General features: G+C 48.1%; 1 long non-coding RNA gene across 1 annotated transcript; it reads left to right on the top strand.

The window, feature by feature from the left end:
* The first annotated feature begins 709 nt into the window (after positions 1-709).
* Positions 710-1,603, top strand: LOC140066163 (uncharacterized). Its single transcript, XR_011848138.1, has 4 exons — positions 710-913; positions 1,038-1,085; positions 1,308-1,358; positions 1,552-1,603. It is a non-coding gene; the product is annotated as an uncharacterized lncRNA (long non-coding RNA).
* The last annotated feature ends 17,720 nt before the right edge of the window (positions 1,604-19,323 follow it).

Genomic DNA, 19,323 nt, shown 5'->3' with positions numbered 1-19,323 from the left:
AAGATTCATTTGAAAGAAGAGATTCTCCATTTTCTGGGCAATTGCCAGATTTGCCTACCCATAGCGCCGGCCCTGAATAGATGATAGAGTTGGATTCCAGTGTTGGGGTAATGTGGGGGTAAAGCTTCTTGGGTTTGTCCTTTATCTCTTGTACACTAATGTCTAATGTTCATCTTCTACATTTCTGGAAGTCATAAAACATGTCTGTAACACTCATTTTCTCTTTTACTTCTAGTTACGAGGAAGTTGACATCATGGTGGAAAGGATGGAATTGGAGGTGTTGGAGCGAACAGTGGAAGATGTCATCGGAGCAGAGGAGGAGGTGGTGGTGGAGCGCATAGTAGACAGAGCCATCAGAGCGGAGGAGGTGCCGGTGGAGCGGATAGTGGACAGTGTCATCAGAGCGAAGGAGGAGGAGGTGATGGACCGGACAGCGGAGGATTTCATCAGAGAGCCGCAGGAAAATGAGGAGGTCCTGAAGCAGATATTGGAGGATGCCATCAGAGTCGCAGAAGAGGAGGGTGTGGAAGTTGATCAGATATTAGAAGAAGTCATCAGAGCCGCAGAGGAGGAGGAGGTGGTGAAACAGAAAGAGGAGGATGTCATCAGAGTGGAAGAGGAGGTGTCGCTGAGGCAGATATTGGAGGATGTCATCAGAGTGGCGGAGGAGGAGGGGGAGGATGTGGAGCGGATACTGGAAGACATCCTCAGAGCGGCAGAGGAGGAGGAGGTGGTGGACCCAAGAGTGGAGGATGACAGAGCGGTGGAGGAGGAGAATGTGCTGGAGCACGGAGTAGAGGATGTCATCAGAGTAGAGGAGGAGGTGGAACCAAGAATGGTGGTTGCCAGCAGAGCGGCGAAGGAAGTGAGAGACCTAGAAGTAAAAGGAGCAGAAGTTGACATGAGGAGGAGGTGAGTGCAGACTCCAAAGGTTACATTATAAATGTCAATACAATGTCTGTGGTACAATTTTTGTGCAGAAACTTATCCTCCTATTACACGGAACTGATTTGTTTTCTTTTTTATTTCTCATTAGGAACAGACGTCGCTGGTGGATACCCAAATGCCTCAGGAGACGTAACAAGTGAGTAATACTTAACTTTTAATCTACCTGCAATTGTCACTAGGTGGCGCTCACTGCATTATGATTTCTAGGGATATCAGTCTGCAGAGAGCTCCCCCTAGGGGTGGCAGGGATGTGGAAACATGCCATATTCAAGGGGTTAAGGACTATATAGGCAGTAGTATCCTAAATATTGTTTCCAATTTAGTAAATGTATTAATAATAATTTCTGTCTTTTCACAGCAGCAAACAAGAAAAGAGAGGCAGCAGCGAGGAGAGCAGAAGACCCTCCAGGTAAGTACAAGTCTGTGGATGACCTCCTATACTCCAGCTCTGTAATGCCTAATAGAGATAATGGTAGAAATGACCCAACCAGGAGCCCCCTGTAACCTCAGCCTCCTCCTGCCAGTCTAGGCCTCTTCACGAGTCCCTGCTGTCAGCACAGTCACATTTACCCTTCTCTTCTTCTCTTACCCTTCTCCTACAGATTCCTCCAATTTTTCTGCTGTGGTGTCAGTGATGATGCAATGGAATAAAGTAAAAATGAAAATGTCAGCACGGGCTGACCGACCAGAGCTCTTTCATCATCAGGGACATTGTACGCCATGTGGACATTTCCCAATATGCTGACATACCTCTTCAAGAGACCTCGAGGCGATCTCACTGTTTGGATCACCCATGGCAGCCGCGGTTCCATCTCAGACAGCTGCCGTACCTGATGTAGCTACCAGCGCTCCTTCACCAAATGAACCACCCGCTGCAGTCTTGCCTCAAGTGTGCGTCGAGTTCACATCTGCAATGATGTTCGGCGGTCCTGCTGCCTATGTCTGCTCACCACCGCAGGGAAGAGCTGCTGCCCTTCAGAAACTCATCCTCCGCTGCATACAAGGGCAGCGGGAGAAAGAACTAGAGGATGCCAAGTTCCTCGCCTCCAAGTCAACTACTGGTGGCTGGGTGATGGAGAACCACTCATCCAGCATTGTAAACCTTCTTTGACAAACACCGAGGGATTAGCTCCATCCGCAAAGATGGCACTGGCTGGGGAGTGTTTGTGTCCCACCAGTTCGTGAAGAGGTTTGACCTGCCGGACATGTTGCACGATCTTCTCCTCATCCTCCTCCTTATCCTCCTTCCTGCAAGCCATGTGTGGACTAGACTGTCACCTGTTCCTTTTATTCTCCCTCCTGTGCCACCATTAAATCCTCTGACATGACCAGAAGAGTTTTTTCAATTTTGAACTCTTTTGGGCTTCTGGAGTGGAATGCACCCACGTCGCCTGGAACTACGAGCCATGCCAGGACGACAAGACACCAGAGGTCGTCCATGAAGCAGTAATTCCCTGGAGAGGTCCTGCATCACCTGAGAACCTGGTGGTGACCGTGTACAGTAACAGATGGAGATGCTCCAACCCGGGTTCGATTCCTGCTACCCCTCCTGTGCCAGCCACTGCAGAGGATCCTCCGGCTGCTGCAGCTAAGGTTCCTGGAACCTGTATTCAGATGGCACCAGACAACGTTAAGAAGGTAGTGCAAGCCTGCAGTATTCTTAACAACCTTGTTCTGAACCGCAATGGTGCTTCAGATGGAGAACTGGAGGGACAACATCCAACAGTGTCTATCGCCCTGGACAACATTCTCCATTGACGACCAGGGGCAACTGGACTTTGTCCATGAGAAGTTTGCCTCCCACGGAGGGTGCCGTTCTCTGGCAGATGGATGCTATTAGTGGGTGTTAAGTCTCTCAACTATTAGATTAGCTTTTTTATTATTTTCTTATTTTTTGTTTTGGATAGTTTAGTGTAGGGACTCGCAATCGATGGGGCCCCTTGACGAGGGTTGCGAGCTTGAAACTTCTTTGACCCATTTTTAATTGTACAATTTTGGCCAACAAGATAAAATGAGTCAAAGGAGTTAACCAAGACCTCATCATTTTTATTTTTCCGACTTTAATAAAATGTATGTATACATTAATTTTATCTTGTGTGATTTTTGCAAGTTTAATATTACACAAAATGTTTTGACCATCCACCTCTTCATATGTGATGTACCAACTAGGTGGAATCCTACTTTTCCTATGCTGGAAAGGGTGTGTGAGCAGCAGAACTCTTATTTAAGAGTAAACTCCCGGACACACTTTATAAAACTATCATGTTTCGTTTAGACGGTGTTTCAGCATTCTCCTCATGTGCATTACCAGATAAACTGCCAGCAAGCAATAGAAATAATGTCCCTTGTCAGATATTAAGTGTTGAGTATTTGTAATGGTTATATTTCCCATTGGTGTTTTTACTAAGGTTTTAGGATTAGACCCCGCCTCTTCCCCCACACATGTCTGGCGGATCGCCGGAGGTGGAGAGACTGTGGAGCTATATATCCATTACACATTTGTATACAGCCATGAGTAAGGGCGTCATGTACGCCTGAAACGCGTAGGTCTATTATCACCATTCCAACCATCCCGTGGTTATCGGGCTGCAAAGCTATAGACAACGAATGTAAAGAAAAAACTAATTTTCCCTTGGATTTTATTGTATGAAGATGACAAATTAAAGTTTTGATGTTTTAACCTTCATCTGGTGCGGTGTGCAAATCCTTCTTTTCCTGTGTGAGCAGCAGAAGCTATTATGGATTTCCAGCTACAGAACGCCCGGGTGAGATGAAGTTGTGACCGGCAGCCAGGGGCGGACTGGGAATTTAAAGTGGCCCTGGAAAAAAACTGTAAAAGTGGCCCCATTCTGTGGACGGGGTCAAAACAAGTAGGTGTGGCCTTGTGATGTGAGTTACAAAACTCCATACAAACTATTAATAGATGGTCTAAATCAACATGTACACCGCAGAGAAAGAGACTCATACTGCCTCCTTGTAAAGGAATAACACTTCTATTTTAAGAGCACACAACTTAATACTGCCATATATGTACACTAAAAACATACTACAATACCTTCTCCAATAAACAAGAATGTAACTACTATAATACTACTGCCCCTAAGTAAAATATATTGGAATACTGCCCCCTATGTACAAGAATATATCTACTATAATACTGTTCCCTATGTACAAGAATATAACTACTATAATACTGCCCCCTATGTACAAGGATATAGCTACTATAATACTGCCCCCTATGTACAAGAATATAACTACTATAATACTGCCCCCTATGTACAGGGATATAACTACTATAATACTGCCCCCTATGTACAGGAATATAACTACTATAATACTGCCCCCAATGTACAAGAATATAACTACTATAATACTGCCCCCTATGTACAAGAATATAACTACTATAATACTGCCCCCTGTGTACAGGAATATAACTACTATAATACTGCCTCCTATGTCAAGAATATAACTACTATAATACTGCCCCTATGTACAAGAATATAACTACTATAATACTGCTCCCTATGTACAAGAATATAACTACTATAATGAAGACTGAAGAAAACGAAATTGGTGGGCTCCAGCAACATGGAAGTGTGTAAGACTCCGTTGAATGTATAAAAATCCAAAAGGTTTATTTCGACAATATAAAAAGCTTGCACAGTGCAAGGGAGACAGGCATGGATACACTAAAGACGTGACACATAGACAGAGCTTGCGGTAACGCGTTTCGGACTGTAGCCAACTAGTCCTTACTCATACCTAGCTCAGGTAATCTGTGACAGGTTTAAATAACACCATGTGGTGAACCTGAAACAGGTTTCCGGTGATGTCACAGCCAACGCCCCTAACACAAACACGGGATAGACCTATGAGGTAAGCAAGGGGAGGGAATGGAAAAAAGGGGGAAGGGAGGGGGAAGAGGGGAAAAGAGAGGAAAGAGGAAAAGCGAGGGGGGGGAGGGAAGGAGGGAAAGGGGAGGGGGGAGAAATGATATGATAATTACAGTCTGATATACGGTGAACTGTACATTAGTAAAAATACATGAGATCCTGTTTGGAGTTCAAACCTTTGGGAATACGGGTGTCTAGATTCAGAATCCAAAAGGCTTCCCTAAGAAACAACGCTTTTTTCCAATCGCCTCCTCTTCTTGGTTTTGAAACTTGTTCTATGGCTGTTACACGCATACCATGCATAGATCCAGAGTGGACCTCCTTGTAGTGTTTGGAGATGCCTGACAAGTTACGTGTGCTGGCTATGGTGCGGGGGTTGGCTCCTGTAATATGTTCACTTATACGGTCTTTAAGTTTTCTGGCAGTACAGCCAACGTATTGCAAGGAGCATAGTGAGCAATGTATAAGATAAATGACATTGGTGGTTTCGCAATTCATGTACGATTGTATATTGTAGTGGCAGCCTGTACTGGCTGAAGTAAAAGAAGTGGTTTTGTGTATATATTTACATAAATTGCATCGGCTGCCCCCGCAACAGTAGCTGCCTTTGGTTTGGAGCCAGTGCTGTTGGAAAGGTTTATCTGAAAAGGTGTTGGGAGATAAGAGATTACCCAGTGTTTGGGCTTTGGTAGATACAAAAGAAACACCATGCTGCAAAATGCTTCTCAGAGTGGGCTCATGTTCCAAAATGGGAAGGTGTTTTTTGATAATATCCGTAATTTTGTGAAACTGATTGTTGTATTTGGTGCTAAAGGTAACTGTGGATTTGGTATGGGTGTTATTCTTCTGTTTAGGTGTGAGATAAAAGTTACGTGTTTTACTCTCTACTATCCTGCGTGCTCTTTTGCATGATCTACGGGTATAGCCTCTTTGTGTGAGTCTTTGTTCTACTGTACGGCTCTCCTGGACATAATCTAGATCAAGTGTGCATGATCGTTTAGCCCTCAGGAATTCCCCAATTGGGAGGTTCCTAACTGTATGGCTAGGGTGACAGCTAGTAGCATGCAATAGAGTGTTACCCGCAGTGGGTTTGCGGAAGAGTTTGGTTTGTACTGTGTTAGTGTAGCTGTCGCCAGTAAGCATAATGTCCAAGAAGGGCATATGAACAGGATGATGTGAAAATGTGAACTGTAAGTTGAGGGAATTACAGTTTAGATAAGTAACAAAATTGTTGACTGTCTCCTGGTCGGAATTCCAGACCAGGAGACAGTCATCAATGTAACGGCCGTACCATGCGATAGACGCATGAAAAGGGTTGTCAAGCGAGAAGAGATATGTTTCCTCCCAATATGCCATGTATAAATTTGCTAGTGACGGGGAAAATGCGGCCCCCATGGGGCAGCCGAGTTTTTGGATGTAGTAGATGTTGTTGAAAGTAAAAAAGTTGTTAGATAGCAGAAAGGAGAGTACCATGATGATGTAGTCTTGTAAGATGTCACTGTAGTTACTGTATTTCTGCAGATGGTATTTTAGTGCTGTATATGCCTTGCTGTGTGGAATAGACGTGTAGAGAGCGGTTACATCACAGGTGAGCCAGCTGTGAGAAGAATGCCATGAGAAATGATTCATAATGTTGAGGACAGCTTTCGAGTCTTGAAGGAAGCCAGGAAGACGGGACACTAGAGGCTGAAGTAATTTGTCAAGCCAAGCACTGAGTCGTTCGGTTAATGAATCAGTGCTGGACACGATGGGTCTAAAAGGTGGAGGGAACTTATCTTTGTGTGTTTTAGGTAGGGCATAAAAGGATGGGGTAACAGGATTGGGAGGGAGCAAGTACTGGGCCATATGACTATCAAAGATGCCCAAGTGGACACCCTCTTGTAACAGAGGTTTAAGTTTGGTGATAATGTTTCCTGTTGGGTCTGAACTCAGCCTATTATATACATTCGGGTCATTTAACATTTTTTCAATTTCGTTTTTGTATAGTCCTTTGTCAAGGACCACTACGGAACCCCCCTTATCTGACGGTCGTATATATATATGTGGATTGTTCCGCAGTTGGGTAATGGCTTTTCGTTCTCTTGTGGTCAGATTTGAATTATTTGCTGATAAAGAGGATAAGTCCTGCAATGCTTTAAGTTCTCGTTCAACCTGATCTTGAAAGATGTCCATCTCAGTGGATCTGGCATGGATGGGGTAGAAGGTGGGGTTTTTTGTGTTCAAGATTTTGGAGGTGTCTGAAAAAGGAAAAGGATTGTCCAGGGTGTCTTGGGTGTCATCCGATATTAAGTTGAGTAGAAGAGCTTGTTCTTCAAATGGGAGTCCTTGATCAAAAAATTCTTTGCCAGTGTTATTGGTCATGGCAGGAGGGTTATGAGGAGTAGAATCCTGCTTCTCAGTTTCACCAAAAAAAAAAAAAAAAAACTCGGCTGCCCCATGGGGGCCGCATTTTCCCCGTCACTAGCAAATTTATACATGGCATATTGGGAGGAAACATATCTCTTCTCGCTTGACAACCCTTTTCATGCGTCTATCGCATGGTACGGCCGTTACATTGATGACTGTCTCCTGGTCTGGAATTCCGACCAGGAGACAGTCAACAATTTTGTTACTTATCTAAACTGTAATTCCCTCAACTTACAGTTCACATTTTCACATCATCCTGTTCATATGCCCTTCTTGGACATTATGCTTACTGGCGACAGCTACACTAACACAGTACAAACCAAACTCTTCCGCAAACCCACTGCGGGTAACACTCTATTGCATGCTACTAGCTGTCACCCTAGCCATACAGTTAGGAACCTCCCAATTGGGGAATTCCTGAGGGCTAAACGATCATGCACACTTGATCTAGATTATGTCCAGGAGAGCCGTACAGTAGAACAAAGACTCACACAAAGAGGCTATACCCGTAGATCATGCAAAAGAGCACGCAGGATAGTAGAGAGTAAAACACGTAACTTTTATCTCACACCTAAACAGAAGAATAACACCCATACCAAATCCACAGTTACCTTTAGCACCAAATACAACAATCAGTTTCACAAAATTACGGATATTATCAAAAAACACCTTCCCATTTTGGAACATGAGCCCACTCTGAGAAGCATTTTGCAGCATGGTGTTTCTTTTGTATCTACCAAAGCCCAAACACTGGGTAATCTCTTATCTCCCAACACCTTTTCAGATAAACCTTTCCAACAGCACTGGCTCCAAACCAAAGGCAGCTACTGTTGCGGGGGCAGCCGATGCAATTTATGTAAATATATACACAAAACCACTTCTTTTACTTCAGCCAGTACAGGCTGCCACTACAATATACAATCGTACATGAATTGCGAAACCACCAATGTCATTTATCTTATACATTGCTCACTATGCTCCTTGCAATACGTTGGCTGTACTGCCAGAAAACTTAAAGACCGTATAAGTGAACATATTACAGGAGCCAACCCCCGCACCATAGCCAGCACACGTAACTTGTCAGGCATCTCCAAACACTACAAGGAGGTCCACTCTGGATCTATGCATGGTATGCGTGTAACAGCCATAGAACAAGTTTCAAAACCAAGAAGAGGAGGCGATTGGAAAAAAGCGTTGTTTCTTAGGGAAGCCTTTTGGATTCTGAATCTAGACACCCGTATTCCCAAAGGTTTGAACTCCAAACAGGATCTCATGTATTTTTACTAATGTACAGTTCACCGTATATCAGACTGTAATTATCATATCATTTCTCCCCCCTCCCCTTTCCCTCCTTCCCTCCCCCCCCTCGCTTTTCCTCTTTCCTCTCTTCTCCCCTCTTCCCCCTCCCTTCCCCCTTTTTTCCATTCCCTCCCCTTGCTTACCTCATAGGTCTATCCCGTGTTTGTGTTAGGGGCGTTGGCTGTGACATCACCGGAAACCTGTTTCAGGTTCACCACATGGTGTTATTTAAACCTGTCACAGATTACCTGAGCTAGGTATGAGTAAGGACTAGTTGGCTACAGTCCGAAACGCGTTACCGCAAGCTCTGTCTATGTGTCACGTCTTTAGTGTATCCATGCCTGTCTCCCTTGCACTGTGCAAGCTTTTTATATTGTCGAAATAAACCTTTTGGATTTTTATACATTCAACGGAGTCTTACACACTTCCATGTTGCTGGAGCCCACCAATTTCGTTTTCTTCAGTCTTCATTTTGCCCGAGTGGCGGTCCTAAGTCCGGACTGGACCCAGGCTCCCGTGCAACCTGTCGTTCCCTGGCCAAACGAGGACTACCAGAGGGGTGAGCTGATTTTCAAATATTTTTTCTTGTGCTACATAATAACTACTATAATACTGCCCCCTATGTACAGGAATATAACTACTATAATACTGCCCCCTATGTACAAGAATATAACTACTATAATACTGCCCCCTATGTACAAGAATATAACTACTATAATACTGCCTCCTATGTACAAGAATATAACTACTATAATACTGCCCCCTGTGTACAAGAATATATCTACTATAATACTGCCCCCTGTGTAGCCAGCACCCCCCCCCCCCAGTATATAGCCAGCCAACCCCCCGACCCCCGGTATACAGTCAGCGCGCTGTAATATATATATATATATATCCAGCCCCCCAGTATACAGCTAGCCAGCCAGTCAGCCCATATCCCCAGTATACAGCCTGCCAGCCCATAGCCCCAGTATACAATCTGCCAGCCCATAGCCCCAGTATACAGCCCCGGCCCCAGTATACAGCCAGACAGTCCATAGCCCCAGTATACAACCTGCCGCGGAGACAGCTCCGTACGCGCCGGCGTCGCATAAACAATGACGTCAGCCACTTGCCGACGTCATGGTCTGTGCGACGCCGACCTGTACGGAGCTGTCACCGCGGCCGGACTGAATCAAGCAGGGGAGCAACGTCGGGGCATCGGAGAGGGGAGTTCCATGTGTTTTTACTTTTCCACCGGCCCCACCAGTCCCAGACTGGCCCCAAACCAATCGGCCCACCGGGATTTCTCCCGGTGGGTCTTATGGCCAGTCCGCCCCTGCCGGCAGCACTTCTCCACCAACAGCTGGGCCACCATGAGGAACCTGTGCTCATTGCTGCACTGCATCCAATATACCACCAATATGGTCAACACTGATGACGCCATCATCAGCGCTACTATCCCCACCTTTAACTTTCTTGAAAAAACTCTTCTGGCCATGTCAGAGGATTTTATGGTGGCACAGAAGGGAGAAAAACAGGAACAGGTGTCAGTCTAGTCCACACATGGCTTGCAGGATGGGCTGCAGTACCAGTGGTCAGCTACTGCACTGTCCAGCTAGGGGAAACTTTTGGAGGATAAGGAGGAGGAGAAGTTTTCCTCAGATCAGGGTAACATTCAGAGCAGCTAACGGGAGCCAATATATCGTGGTTGTGGAGATACAGAGGAGGAGGAGACAATCCCACCGAGGACAGCTTGTCGTTGCCCTCTGGGCAGCCTGGACCACATGAGACACTATATGCCCCAGTGACTGCACAACAACACCCAATTGCCCGGATAATCACCAGTTTCCATTACTGGGTGGCCACCCTGCTGGATCCACACTACAAGGAAAGAATAGCATACCTATTTCCATACGTGCAAATTGCCGATTTTTAATGGGTGACAGGTTCCAATTTTAAAAATGCGTCTAACTTTATAACTGTATAACTTTCTATAATGCTTTCATTATTACTTTCTATATGTCACATACACAAGTAGCAGAAAAGTGCTGGGAGATTGGTCATAGAGAAAACAAATGTCCTGGTCACACTGATACATCTCCTACTGATCCCAATACATAATAAGGTAAAAAATATCCTGGTCACTAAGGAGTTAACATAAATGATCTGCATTAGGTCACATTATCTGTGATGTCACGGAATGTTGTGTTTGGCTCCTCCCCCTCCATTATGACATCACACTGGTATATAGGGAGCTGCAGAACCTACATGCCTCAGTGTGTTGTTGTAGGAGCTGGAGGTAAGTCCTTTATTCCGCATTCTCCTCCATTCTCTTCTATCACGTCTCCTCCTCTTCAGTAATGGAAACTTCTTTCCTCTTCATCTACTATAGAGGGAGATATGATTATGGGGCCCCATGGTCACCTTCACCTGGACCACATAATATACTATATGCCTCAGTGACTGCACAACAACACCCAATTGCCTGGATAATCACCAGTTTCCATTACTGGGTGGCCACCCTGCTGGATCCACACTACAAGGAAAGAATAACATACCTATTTCCAAAAGCGCAAATTGCTGATTTTTAGTGGGTGACAGGTTCCAATATTAAAAATGCGTTTGTCAGCATTGTGAATTGTTTCATTACTTAATGAAACTTAATTTCACATTAACCGGCTCCCTGCCAGCAGTATGTAGTGAGTTCTGGGATGGACAGGGGCCGGCTGCAGTCAGCATGTGCCTGTGTTAGTTGTCACGGGTGCTCCCGCGATCCCTGTCTCGGATCGCGGGCGCATCCGTGCACCCCCGTTTGCCCCCGCTGCAGGTCCGTCGCTGGACTCACCTCTCCCGGCTCCAGCTCTTCCCCGGACTGCTGTGCGCGCGCGTCCCCGCCTCCTAGGGCGCGCGCGCGGCTCCTGCCGAAAATTTAAAGGGCCAGCGCACCGCTAATTGGTGCAGTGGCTGAACCTCACCTTTAAGAATCCTGCCTCTTCCTGTGTCCCCTGCCGGATCTTTGTGCCTCATAGCCTTAGAGAAAGCTTCCAAGCGAGTATTCCTGCGTTCCTGTGTATTCCTGCGTTCCTGTGTATTCCTGCGTTCCTGTGTATCCCTGCGTTCCTGTGTATTCCTGTGTTCCCGCTCCTGAGTCCTGTGTTACCTGAGTTCCTCCGTGTTGCTGTGTTCCGTGTGCCTGTGTTCCCGTTCCCACCTGCCTGGACCTCCCGTTGCAGACCCCGGACTTGGACCTGACGTTGCATCTCTGCCGCCTGCCCTGACCCTGTGCCTGGACCCGACTACGAGTTGTCATCCGCTAAGGTACCTCGACCTCGGCTGCCACCGTGGGCTAGTCACACCTGGGAACGACCTAGTGGTATCCTGCCGCAGCAAGTCCAACCCGCTTTGCGGCGGGCTCTGGTGAATACCAGGTGCCGCTGGGCTCCGGTTCCGGGTGTTGGCTAGTTACATCTCCCGCGGTGGTCCAGAGGATCCACTGATCCTAACAGTAAGATCCGGCCATGGATCCCGCCGAGGTTCCGCTTCCCACTCGACCAAACTTTGCCGCCATAGTGGTCCAGCAATCCCGGGAGATTGCCGCTCAACGCGAACAGCTGGATCAAGTTACCACTATGCTGCAACAACTACTAGCCGCCCAGCAACAGCAACAGGTTCCCGTGTCTGCTCCCGTGGCTCCTGCAACCCCGGTCTGCCTTCCTGTTGCTGAACCACGACTACGGCTGTCTATGCCCAGCAAATTTGACGGAGACCCCAAACAGTGCAGGGGTTTTATTACTCAGTGCTCCCTACAAATAGAACTTATGCCTTCGCAATTTGTCACGGAGCGTTCCAAGGTGGCATTTTTCGTCAGTCTTCTCTCTGGGAAGGCCCTGGCCTGGGCCACTCCTCTTTGGGACAGAGGCGACCCGGTCACGACTACTCTTGCGGCTTTTCTGGCGGAGTTCCGGGCCGTTTTTGAGGAACCAGCACGGGCTTCTTCTGCCGAGACTGCGTTGTTGAATCTGCGCCAAGGCAACTCATCTGTGGGAGAGTATGCTGTTCAGTTCCGCACCCTGGCCTCTGAACTTGCCTGGAACGATGCAGCTCTCATCGCCACCTTTAAAAAAGGACTCTCGCCGCAGGTCAAAGATGCGCTGGCGGCTCGGGATCTACCGTCAACTCTGGGTGGTCTCATCTCACTGGCCACTCGGATAGATGTCCGGTTTAAGGAACACGCCGAGGAACTTCGCTCTGAGCATCCTCAAGCTCAGGTAAGACGTTTTCCTCGCCTCGCACCTGCCTTCCAAAGACCGCTCCAGCCTCCGCCTGTGTCGTCTGCTGAGGAACCCATGCAGGTGGACAGAATCCGGCTCTCTCTGCAAGAGCGTTCCAGAAGACGACAGGAGAACCTTTGTCTGTATTGTGCCAGTCCAGGGCACTTCATCGGGACTTGTCCTGTTCGTCCCCCACGTCCGGGAAACGCCAGCACCTAGGGCTCTTGGGAGAAGCGTCCCTAGGTGTGTGCAAAGCTTCTCCACGTCTGATTATTCCTGTGCTCCTCAGCGTAGACACCGGCACCCAGATTCAAGTTTCTGCTTTCCTGGATTCAGGCTCTACAGCGAACTTTATGGACGCAGCCCTGGTCTCCCGGCATCACTTCCCAGTGGTTCGTCTTGAGAAACCATTGTCCATTGCCTCAGTCAGTGGCCAGATCCTTTCCGTGCCCATCCGGTTTCGCACGGAACCCCTGCTTCTGCAAGTTGGAGCCTTGCATAAAGAAAGACTTTCTTTTTTTGTACTGCCCCAAAGCACTTCCACCCTCCTGTTGGGTCTCCCCTGGTTGCAGCAACATGCCCCTGTGCTGGACTGGTCCTCTGGGGAGATTCTCCGTTGGGGCCCGGCTTGTTCTTCTCATTGTATGGATGTCCCTCGTCCGCTCTCTGTCTGGACTTCCACCTTGCCTCCCAAGCCCCTGGAGGGGCTTCCCGCTCCATACTTGGATTTCGCAGATGTGTTCTCCAAGAAACAGGCAGAGACTCTTCCTCCACATCGTCCCTATGATTGCCCCATCGACTTGCTGCCCGGCTCTTCTCCTCCACGGGGTCGGGTGTACCCGCTCTCGGTACCCGAAACAGCCGCCATGTCTGAATATATTAAGGAAAATCTGCAAAGAGGTTTCATACGTAAATCCTCCTCTCCAGCTGGCGCAGGTTTCTTTTTTGTCACCAAGAAAGATGGCTCTCTTCGCCCCTGTATAGACTATCGCGGTCTTAACAAAGTCACCGTTAAGAATCGCTACCCCTTGCCGCTGATCACGGAGTTGTTTGATCGTCTACGGGGCGCGAGAGTCTTTACCAAGTTGGATCTTCGTGGTGCCTACAATCTCATTCGCATCAGGAAGGGTGACGAGTGGAAGACTGCCTTTAACACCCGTGATGGGCATTTTGAATATTTAGTTATGCCCTTTGGACTTTGCAATGCACCAGCCGTTTTCCAGGAATTCGTTAATGATATCTTCAGGGACTTATTGTACAGCTGTGTTGTGGTTTACCTGGATGACATCCTCGTGTTTTCTGCTGATCTCGAGTCCCATCAGTCCCATGTACGGCAAGTGCTCGGTCGCCTCAGGACTAACCATCTCTATGCCAAACTGGAAAAATGCCACTTTCATCAAAGGAGCCTTCCATTTCTTGGCTACATTATTTCCGACAGAGGCCTGCAGATGGATCCTGCTAAACTATCTGCAGTTCTTCAGTGGCCACGCCCAGTGGGACTGCGTGCTATCCAAAGATTCCTGGGCTTTGCCAATTATTATAGGCAATTCATTCCACATTTTTCTTCCCTGGTAGCTCCACTGGTGGCGCTAACAAAGAAAGGTGTCAATTCTCGTCTCTGGCCCCCTGCGGCTGAGGAGGCCTTCACGAGATTAAAGACGGCGTTTTCCTCTGCATCTGTTCTTACCAGACCTGATACCGAGAAGCCATTCTTTCTGGAAGTCGATGCCTCTTCCGTAGGAGCTGGAGCGGTTCTTACCCAGAAGGGGCCTAGGGGCCGAACTCTCTCCTGTGGCTTCTTCTCCAAAACATTTTCCTCCGCAGAGAGAAATTATTCTATAGGGGATCGTGAGCTTCTGGCTATCAAGCTTGCCTTGGAGGAATGGCGTCATCTACTGGAGGGAGCTCGATTTCCAGTCAGTATTTTCACGGACCACAAGAACCTTCAGTACCTGCAGACAGCTCAACGGTTGAACCCACGTCAAGCCCGGTGGTCCCTATTCTTTTCCCGTTTTGACTTCCAGATCCATTTTCGCCCAGCCGAGAAAAACATCAAGGCTGACGCCCTGTCACGTGCTTCCGATGTTATGGGGGAGGACTATGCTCCGAGACACATCATTCCTCCAGAGCGGCTTGTGCTGGCAGCGCCGGTGGACCTTCGGCAGTTACCTCCCGGCAAGACTTATGTACGACCTGGACTTCGAAAGAGGATCCTGACCTGGGGACATTCTTCTCGAGTGGCTGGGCACCCTGGGGTGCAGCGCTCTGTGGCCCTGATTTCCCGTTTCTATTGGTGGCCTGATTTGGTCAAGGATGTTCGGGATTTTGTGCGGTCTTGTGCCTCTTGTGCTCGCAATAAGCCCTCACGACAAAAACCAGCTGGTCTTCTGTTGCCGTTACCCGTGCCTACCTGCCCGTGGTCTCACGTGGCTATGGACTTCATTACTGATCTGCCGCCATCATCTGGCAATACCGTTATCTGGGTGGTAACAGACCGCTTCTCTAAGATGTCCCATTTTGTCCCTCTACCAGGTTTGCCTTCTGCCCCACGTCTTGCCAGTCTCTTCTTCCAGCACATCTTCCGGCTTCATGGTCTTCCCCGGCACATCGTTTCTGATCGAGGTGTTCAGTTCGTGTCCAAGTTCTGGAGATCTCTGTGCAATCAGCTGCAAGTGAAATTGGACTTTTCCTCTGCCTATCATCCTCAGTCCAATGGCCAAGTAGAGAGGGTGAATCAGACTTTAGGATGCTATCTCCGCCACTTTGTGTCCGCTCGTCAGGATGACTGGGCTTCTCTCTTACCATGGGCGGAGTTTTCCTACAATTCCCTGGACTCCACTTCTGCTGGTTCTGCTCCCTTCTTTATTAATTACGGACTGCACCCACGGCCTCCTCTTCCGTTACCTGTGTCTGCAGATGTTCCTGCTGTGGAGGACTTGGTACAGGATCTAAAAGCCATCTGGGAACAAGTCCGTACCTCATTGCTCCAAACCTCTGCCAAGACCAAGCATCAAGCGGACAAGAAACGTCGGCCTTTTCCTGTCTTAGCTCCTGGTGACAGGGTCTGGTTATCCTCAAGGTACGTCCGACTGAAGATCCCTGGCTACAAATTGGGACCCCGGTTCTTGGGTCCATTTGAAATCCTCAGTCGCATCAACCCGGTAGCCTACAAATTGCGTCTACCTCCTAGCATGCGCATACCCAACTCCTTCCACGTTTCCCTCCTCAAGCCAGTCATCTTAAACCGCTTCACCCAACAAGTTCCTCTCCCTCCGGCCCCACAAGCAGACTCTACTGATGTCTTCGAGGTGAAGGAGATCCTGGATACTAAGACAGTGAGAGGTAGGCGGTTGTTTCTGGTAGACTGGAAGGGATTTGGTCCTGAGGAGAGATCTTGGGAGCCAGAGGATAACATCTTGGACAAGAGCCTGCTCCAACGTTTTCTCAGGCCCAAGAAGAGAGGGAGGCCGAAGGGGGGGGGTACTGTCACGGGTGCTCCCGCGATCCCTGTCTCGGATCGCGGGCGCATCCGTGCACCCCCGTTTGCCCCCGCTGCAGGTCCGTCGCTGGACTCACCTCTCCCGGCTCCAGCTCTTCCCCGGACTGCTGTGCGCGCGCGTCCCCGCCTCCTAGGGCGCGCGCGCGGCTCCTGCCGAAAATTTAAAGGGCCAGCGCACCGCTAATTGGTGCACTGGCTGAACCTCACCTTTAAGAATCCTGCCTCTTCCTGTGTCCCCTGCCGGATCTTTGTGCCTCATAGCCTTAGAGAAAGCTTCCAAGCGAGTATTCCTGCGTTCCTGTGTATTCCTGCGTTCCTGTGTATTCCTGCGTTCCTGTGTATCCCTGCGTTCCTGTGTATTCCTGTGTTCCCGCTCCTGAGTCCTGTGTTACCTGAGTTCCTCCGTGTTGCTGTGTTCCGTGTGCCTGTGTTCCCGTTCCCACCTGCCTGGACCTCCCGTTGCAGACCCCGGACTTGGACCTGACGTTGCATCTCTGCCGCCTGCCCTGACCCTGTGCCTGGACCCGACTACGAGTTGTCATCCGCTAAGGTACCTCGACCTCGGCTGCCACCGTGGGCTAGTCACACCTGGGAACGACCTAGTGGTATCCTGCCGCAGCAAGTCCAACCCGCTTTGCGGCGGGCTCTGGTGAATACCAGGTGCCGCTGGGCTCCGGTTCCGGGTGTTGGCTAGTTACATCTCCCGCGGTGGTCCAGAGGATCCACTGATCCTAACATTAGTCTTCTCTTCCCACTGCCTGTCATGTGCACTGAGCAGGCAGGGGAGGGAGGGGGATGGTGTGGAGTAACTGCTGGCAGGGAAATGGGGAGGGGTGATGCTTGCAGGGAGCCAGGAATGGGAATTAAACTATTATAAACTACTTACATTATTCAGAATGCTGACAGAGCCCTTTATAAAATCAGCAGAGCATAGGCTGTTAGAACCTGTCACCAGCTAAACATGACATTCCTGGTGACAGGTTCCCTTTAACTGCTGTGATATAAACAGCATTTTATTTTCCTTTTATTTCTTAGTTTATTCATTTTTATATGTTATGTTTTATTTTAAGTACTTTTCATAGCACATTTTAGGCAGGAAAACTGCCCTGTTATTCCCACCATTTTTCAGCCCTCTAACCCTTACTACACCCATTCCTGGTATTCGGACAGAATTATTGTTACCAATTTTCACCCAACCTGCTCATCACTATCCCTGATATTATACTCTGTCCCCCAATAACAGTCCCTGGTTTCCAGCTGGAGCACACGACCCCCCGACTTATCTCTCTGGATCCGCTCCTCTGGGTTGGGATTAGAGGCTGCACTGGATGGAGAGGAGGATTCCTCAATCCTATCACTATCACTTTGTTACTGTATAACTTTCCATGATGTATCACATTATTACTTTCTATATGTCACATACACAAGTAGCAGAAAAGTGCTGGGAGATTGGTCATAAAGAAGACAAATGTCCTGGTCACACTGATACATCTACTACTGATCCCAATACATTGTAAGTAGAGATGAGCGAGCACAAAAATGCGAGAGTGCTCGTTACTCGTGTCAAATTTTTCCCGATGCTCGTTTCGGATAACGAACCCCATTGAAGTCAATGGAAGACTTAATCATTTTTAAAGGGGACCAATAAAATGTGTCATTTTATTGAGAAATAAGGAAGTCAGTCCTTTTTCTTTGTTTTTTTAATTCAATGGAATATTCGTGGAACTTCAAAAAGGAGAATGACCCGTGTTAAACATCTGCAATGTGTTCTTCACACATATTGGGGCACATTTACTTACCCGGTCTGTTCGCGATCCAGCGGCGCGTTCTCTGCGCTGGATTCGGGTCCGGCCGGGATTCATCAAGGCAGTTCCTCCGACGTCCACCAGGTAGCGCTGCTGCGCTGCAGTCCGCTGGAATGCCTCGAAATACACCGGCCTATCCAGGATGAAGGTGAGTGAAATTTTCGCGACACAATTTTTTTTTTAAATGCGGCGGTTTTTCCGAATACGTCGGGTTTTCGTTCGGCCACGCCCCCCGATTTCCGTCGCGTGCATGCCGGCGCCGATGCGCCACAATCCGATCGCGTGCGCCAAAAACCCGGGGCAATTCAGGTACAATCGGCGCAAATCGGAAATATTCGGGTAACACGTCGGGAAAACGCGAATCGGGCCCTTAGTAAATGACCCCCATTGTTCTTCACATACTATCGTAAAGAACACCTTTCTGTACTCAGGTCTTCTGATAAGTTAGCAGATGTACGGAAACATCTGCAATGTGTTCTTCACTGAAGCTCGGACGAGTATGCTGGCTCATCTCTAATTATACGGTAAAAAATATCCTGTTCACTAATGAGTTAACATGATTGATCTGCAGGAGGTCACGGCATCTGTGATGTCACGGAATGTTGTGTTTGGCTCCTCCCCCTCCATTATGACATCACACTGGTATATAAGGAGCTGCGGAACCTACATGCCTCAGTGTGTTGTTGTAGGAGCTGGAGGTAAGTCCTTTATTCCGCATTCTCCTCCATTCTCTTCTATCATGTCTCCTCCTCTTCAGTAATTGAAACTTCTTTCCTTTTCATCTACTATAGAGGGAGATATGATTATTGGGCCCAATGGTCAGAGGTGCCTGGACCACATGAGACACTATATGTCCCAGTGTCTGCACATCAAAACCCAATTGCTCGGATAATCACAGTTTCCATTACTGGGTGGCCACCCTGCTGGATCCACACTACAAGGAAAGAATAGCATACCTATTTCCATAAGCGCAAATGGCTGGTATTTAGTGGGTGAAAGGTTCCAATATTAAAAATGCATTTGTCAGCATTGTGAATCATTTCAGTACTTAATTTCACATTACCCGGCTCCCTGCCAGCAGTGTATAGTGAGTTCTGGGAAGGACGGAGGGCGGCTCTATACATAATAAGGTAAAAAATATCCTGGTCTCAAAGGAGTTAACATGACTGATCAGCATGAGGTCACGGAATCTGTGGTGTCACGGAATGCGGTGTTTGGC

Source organism: Engystomops pustulosus, chromosome 6, assembly GCF_040894005.1.
Source record: "Engystomops pustulosus chromosome 6, aEngPut4.maternal, whole genome shotgun sequence".
Taxonomy (NCBI): Eukaryota; Metazoa; Chordata; class Amphibia; order Anura; family Leptodactylidae; genus Engystomops; species Engystomops pustulosus.
The sequence above is the reverse complement of the archived record's forward strand: the minus strand, read 5'-3'. Positions and strand labels throughout refer to the sequence as shown.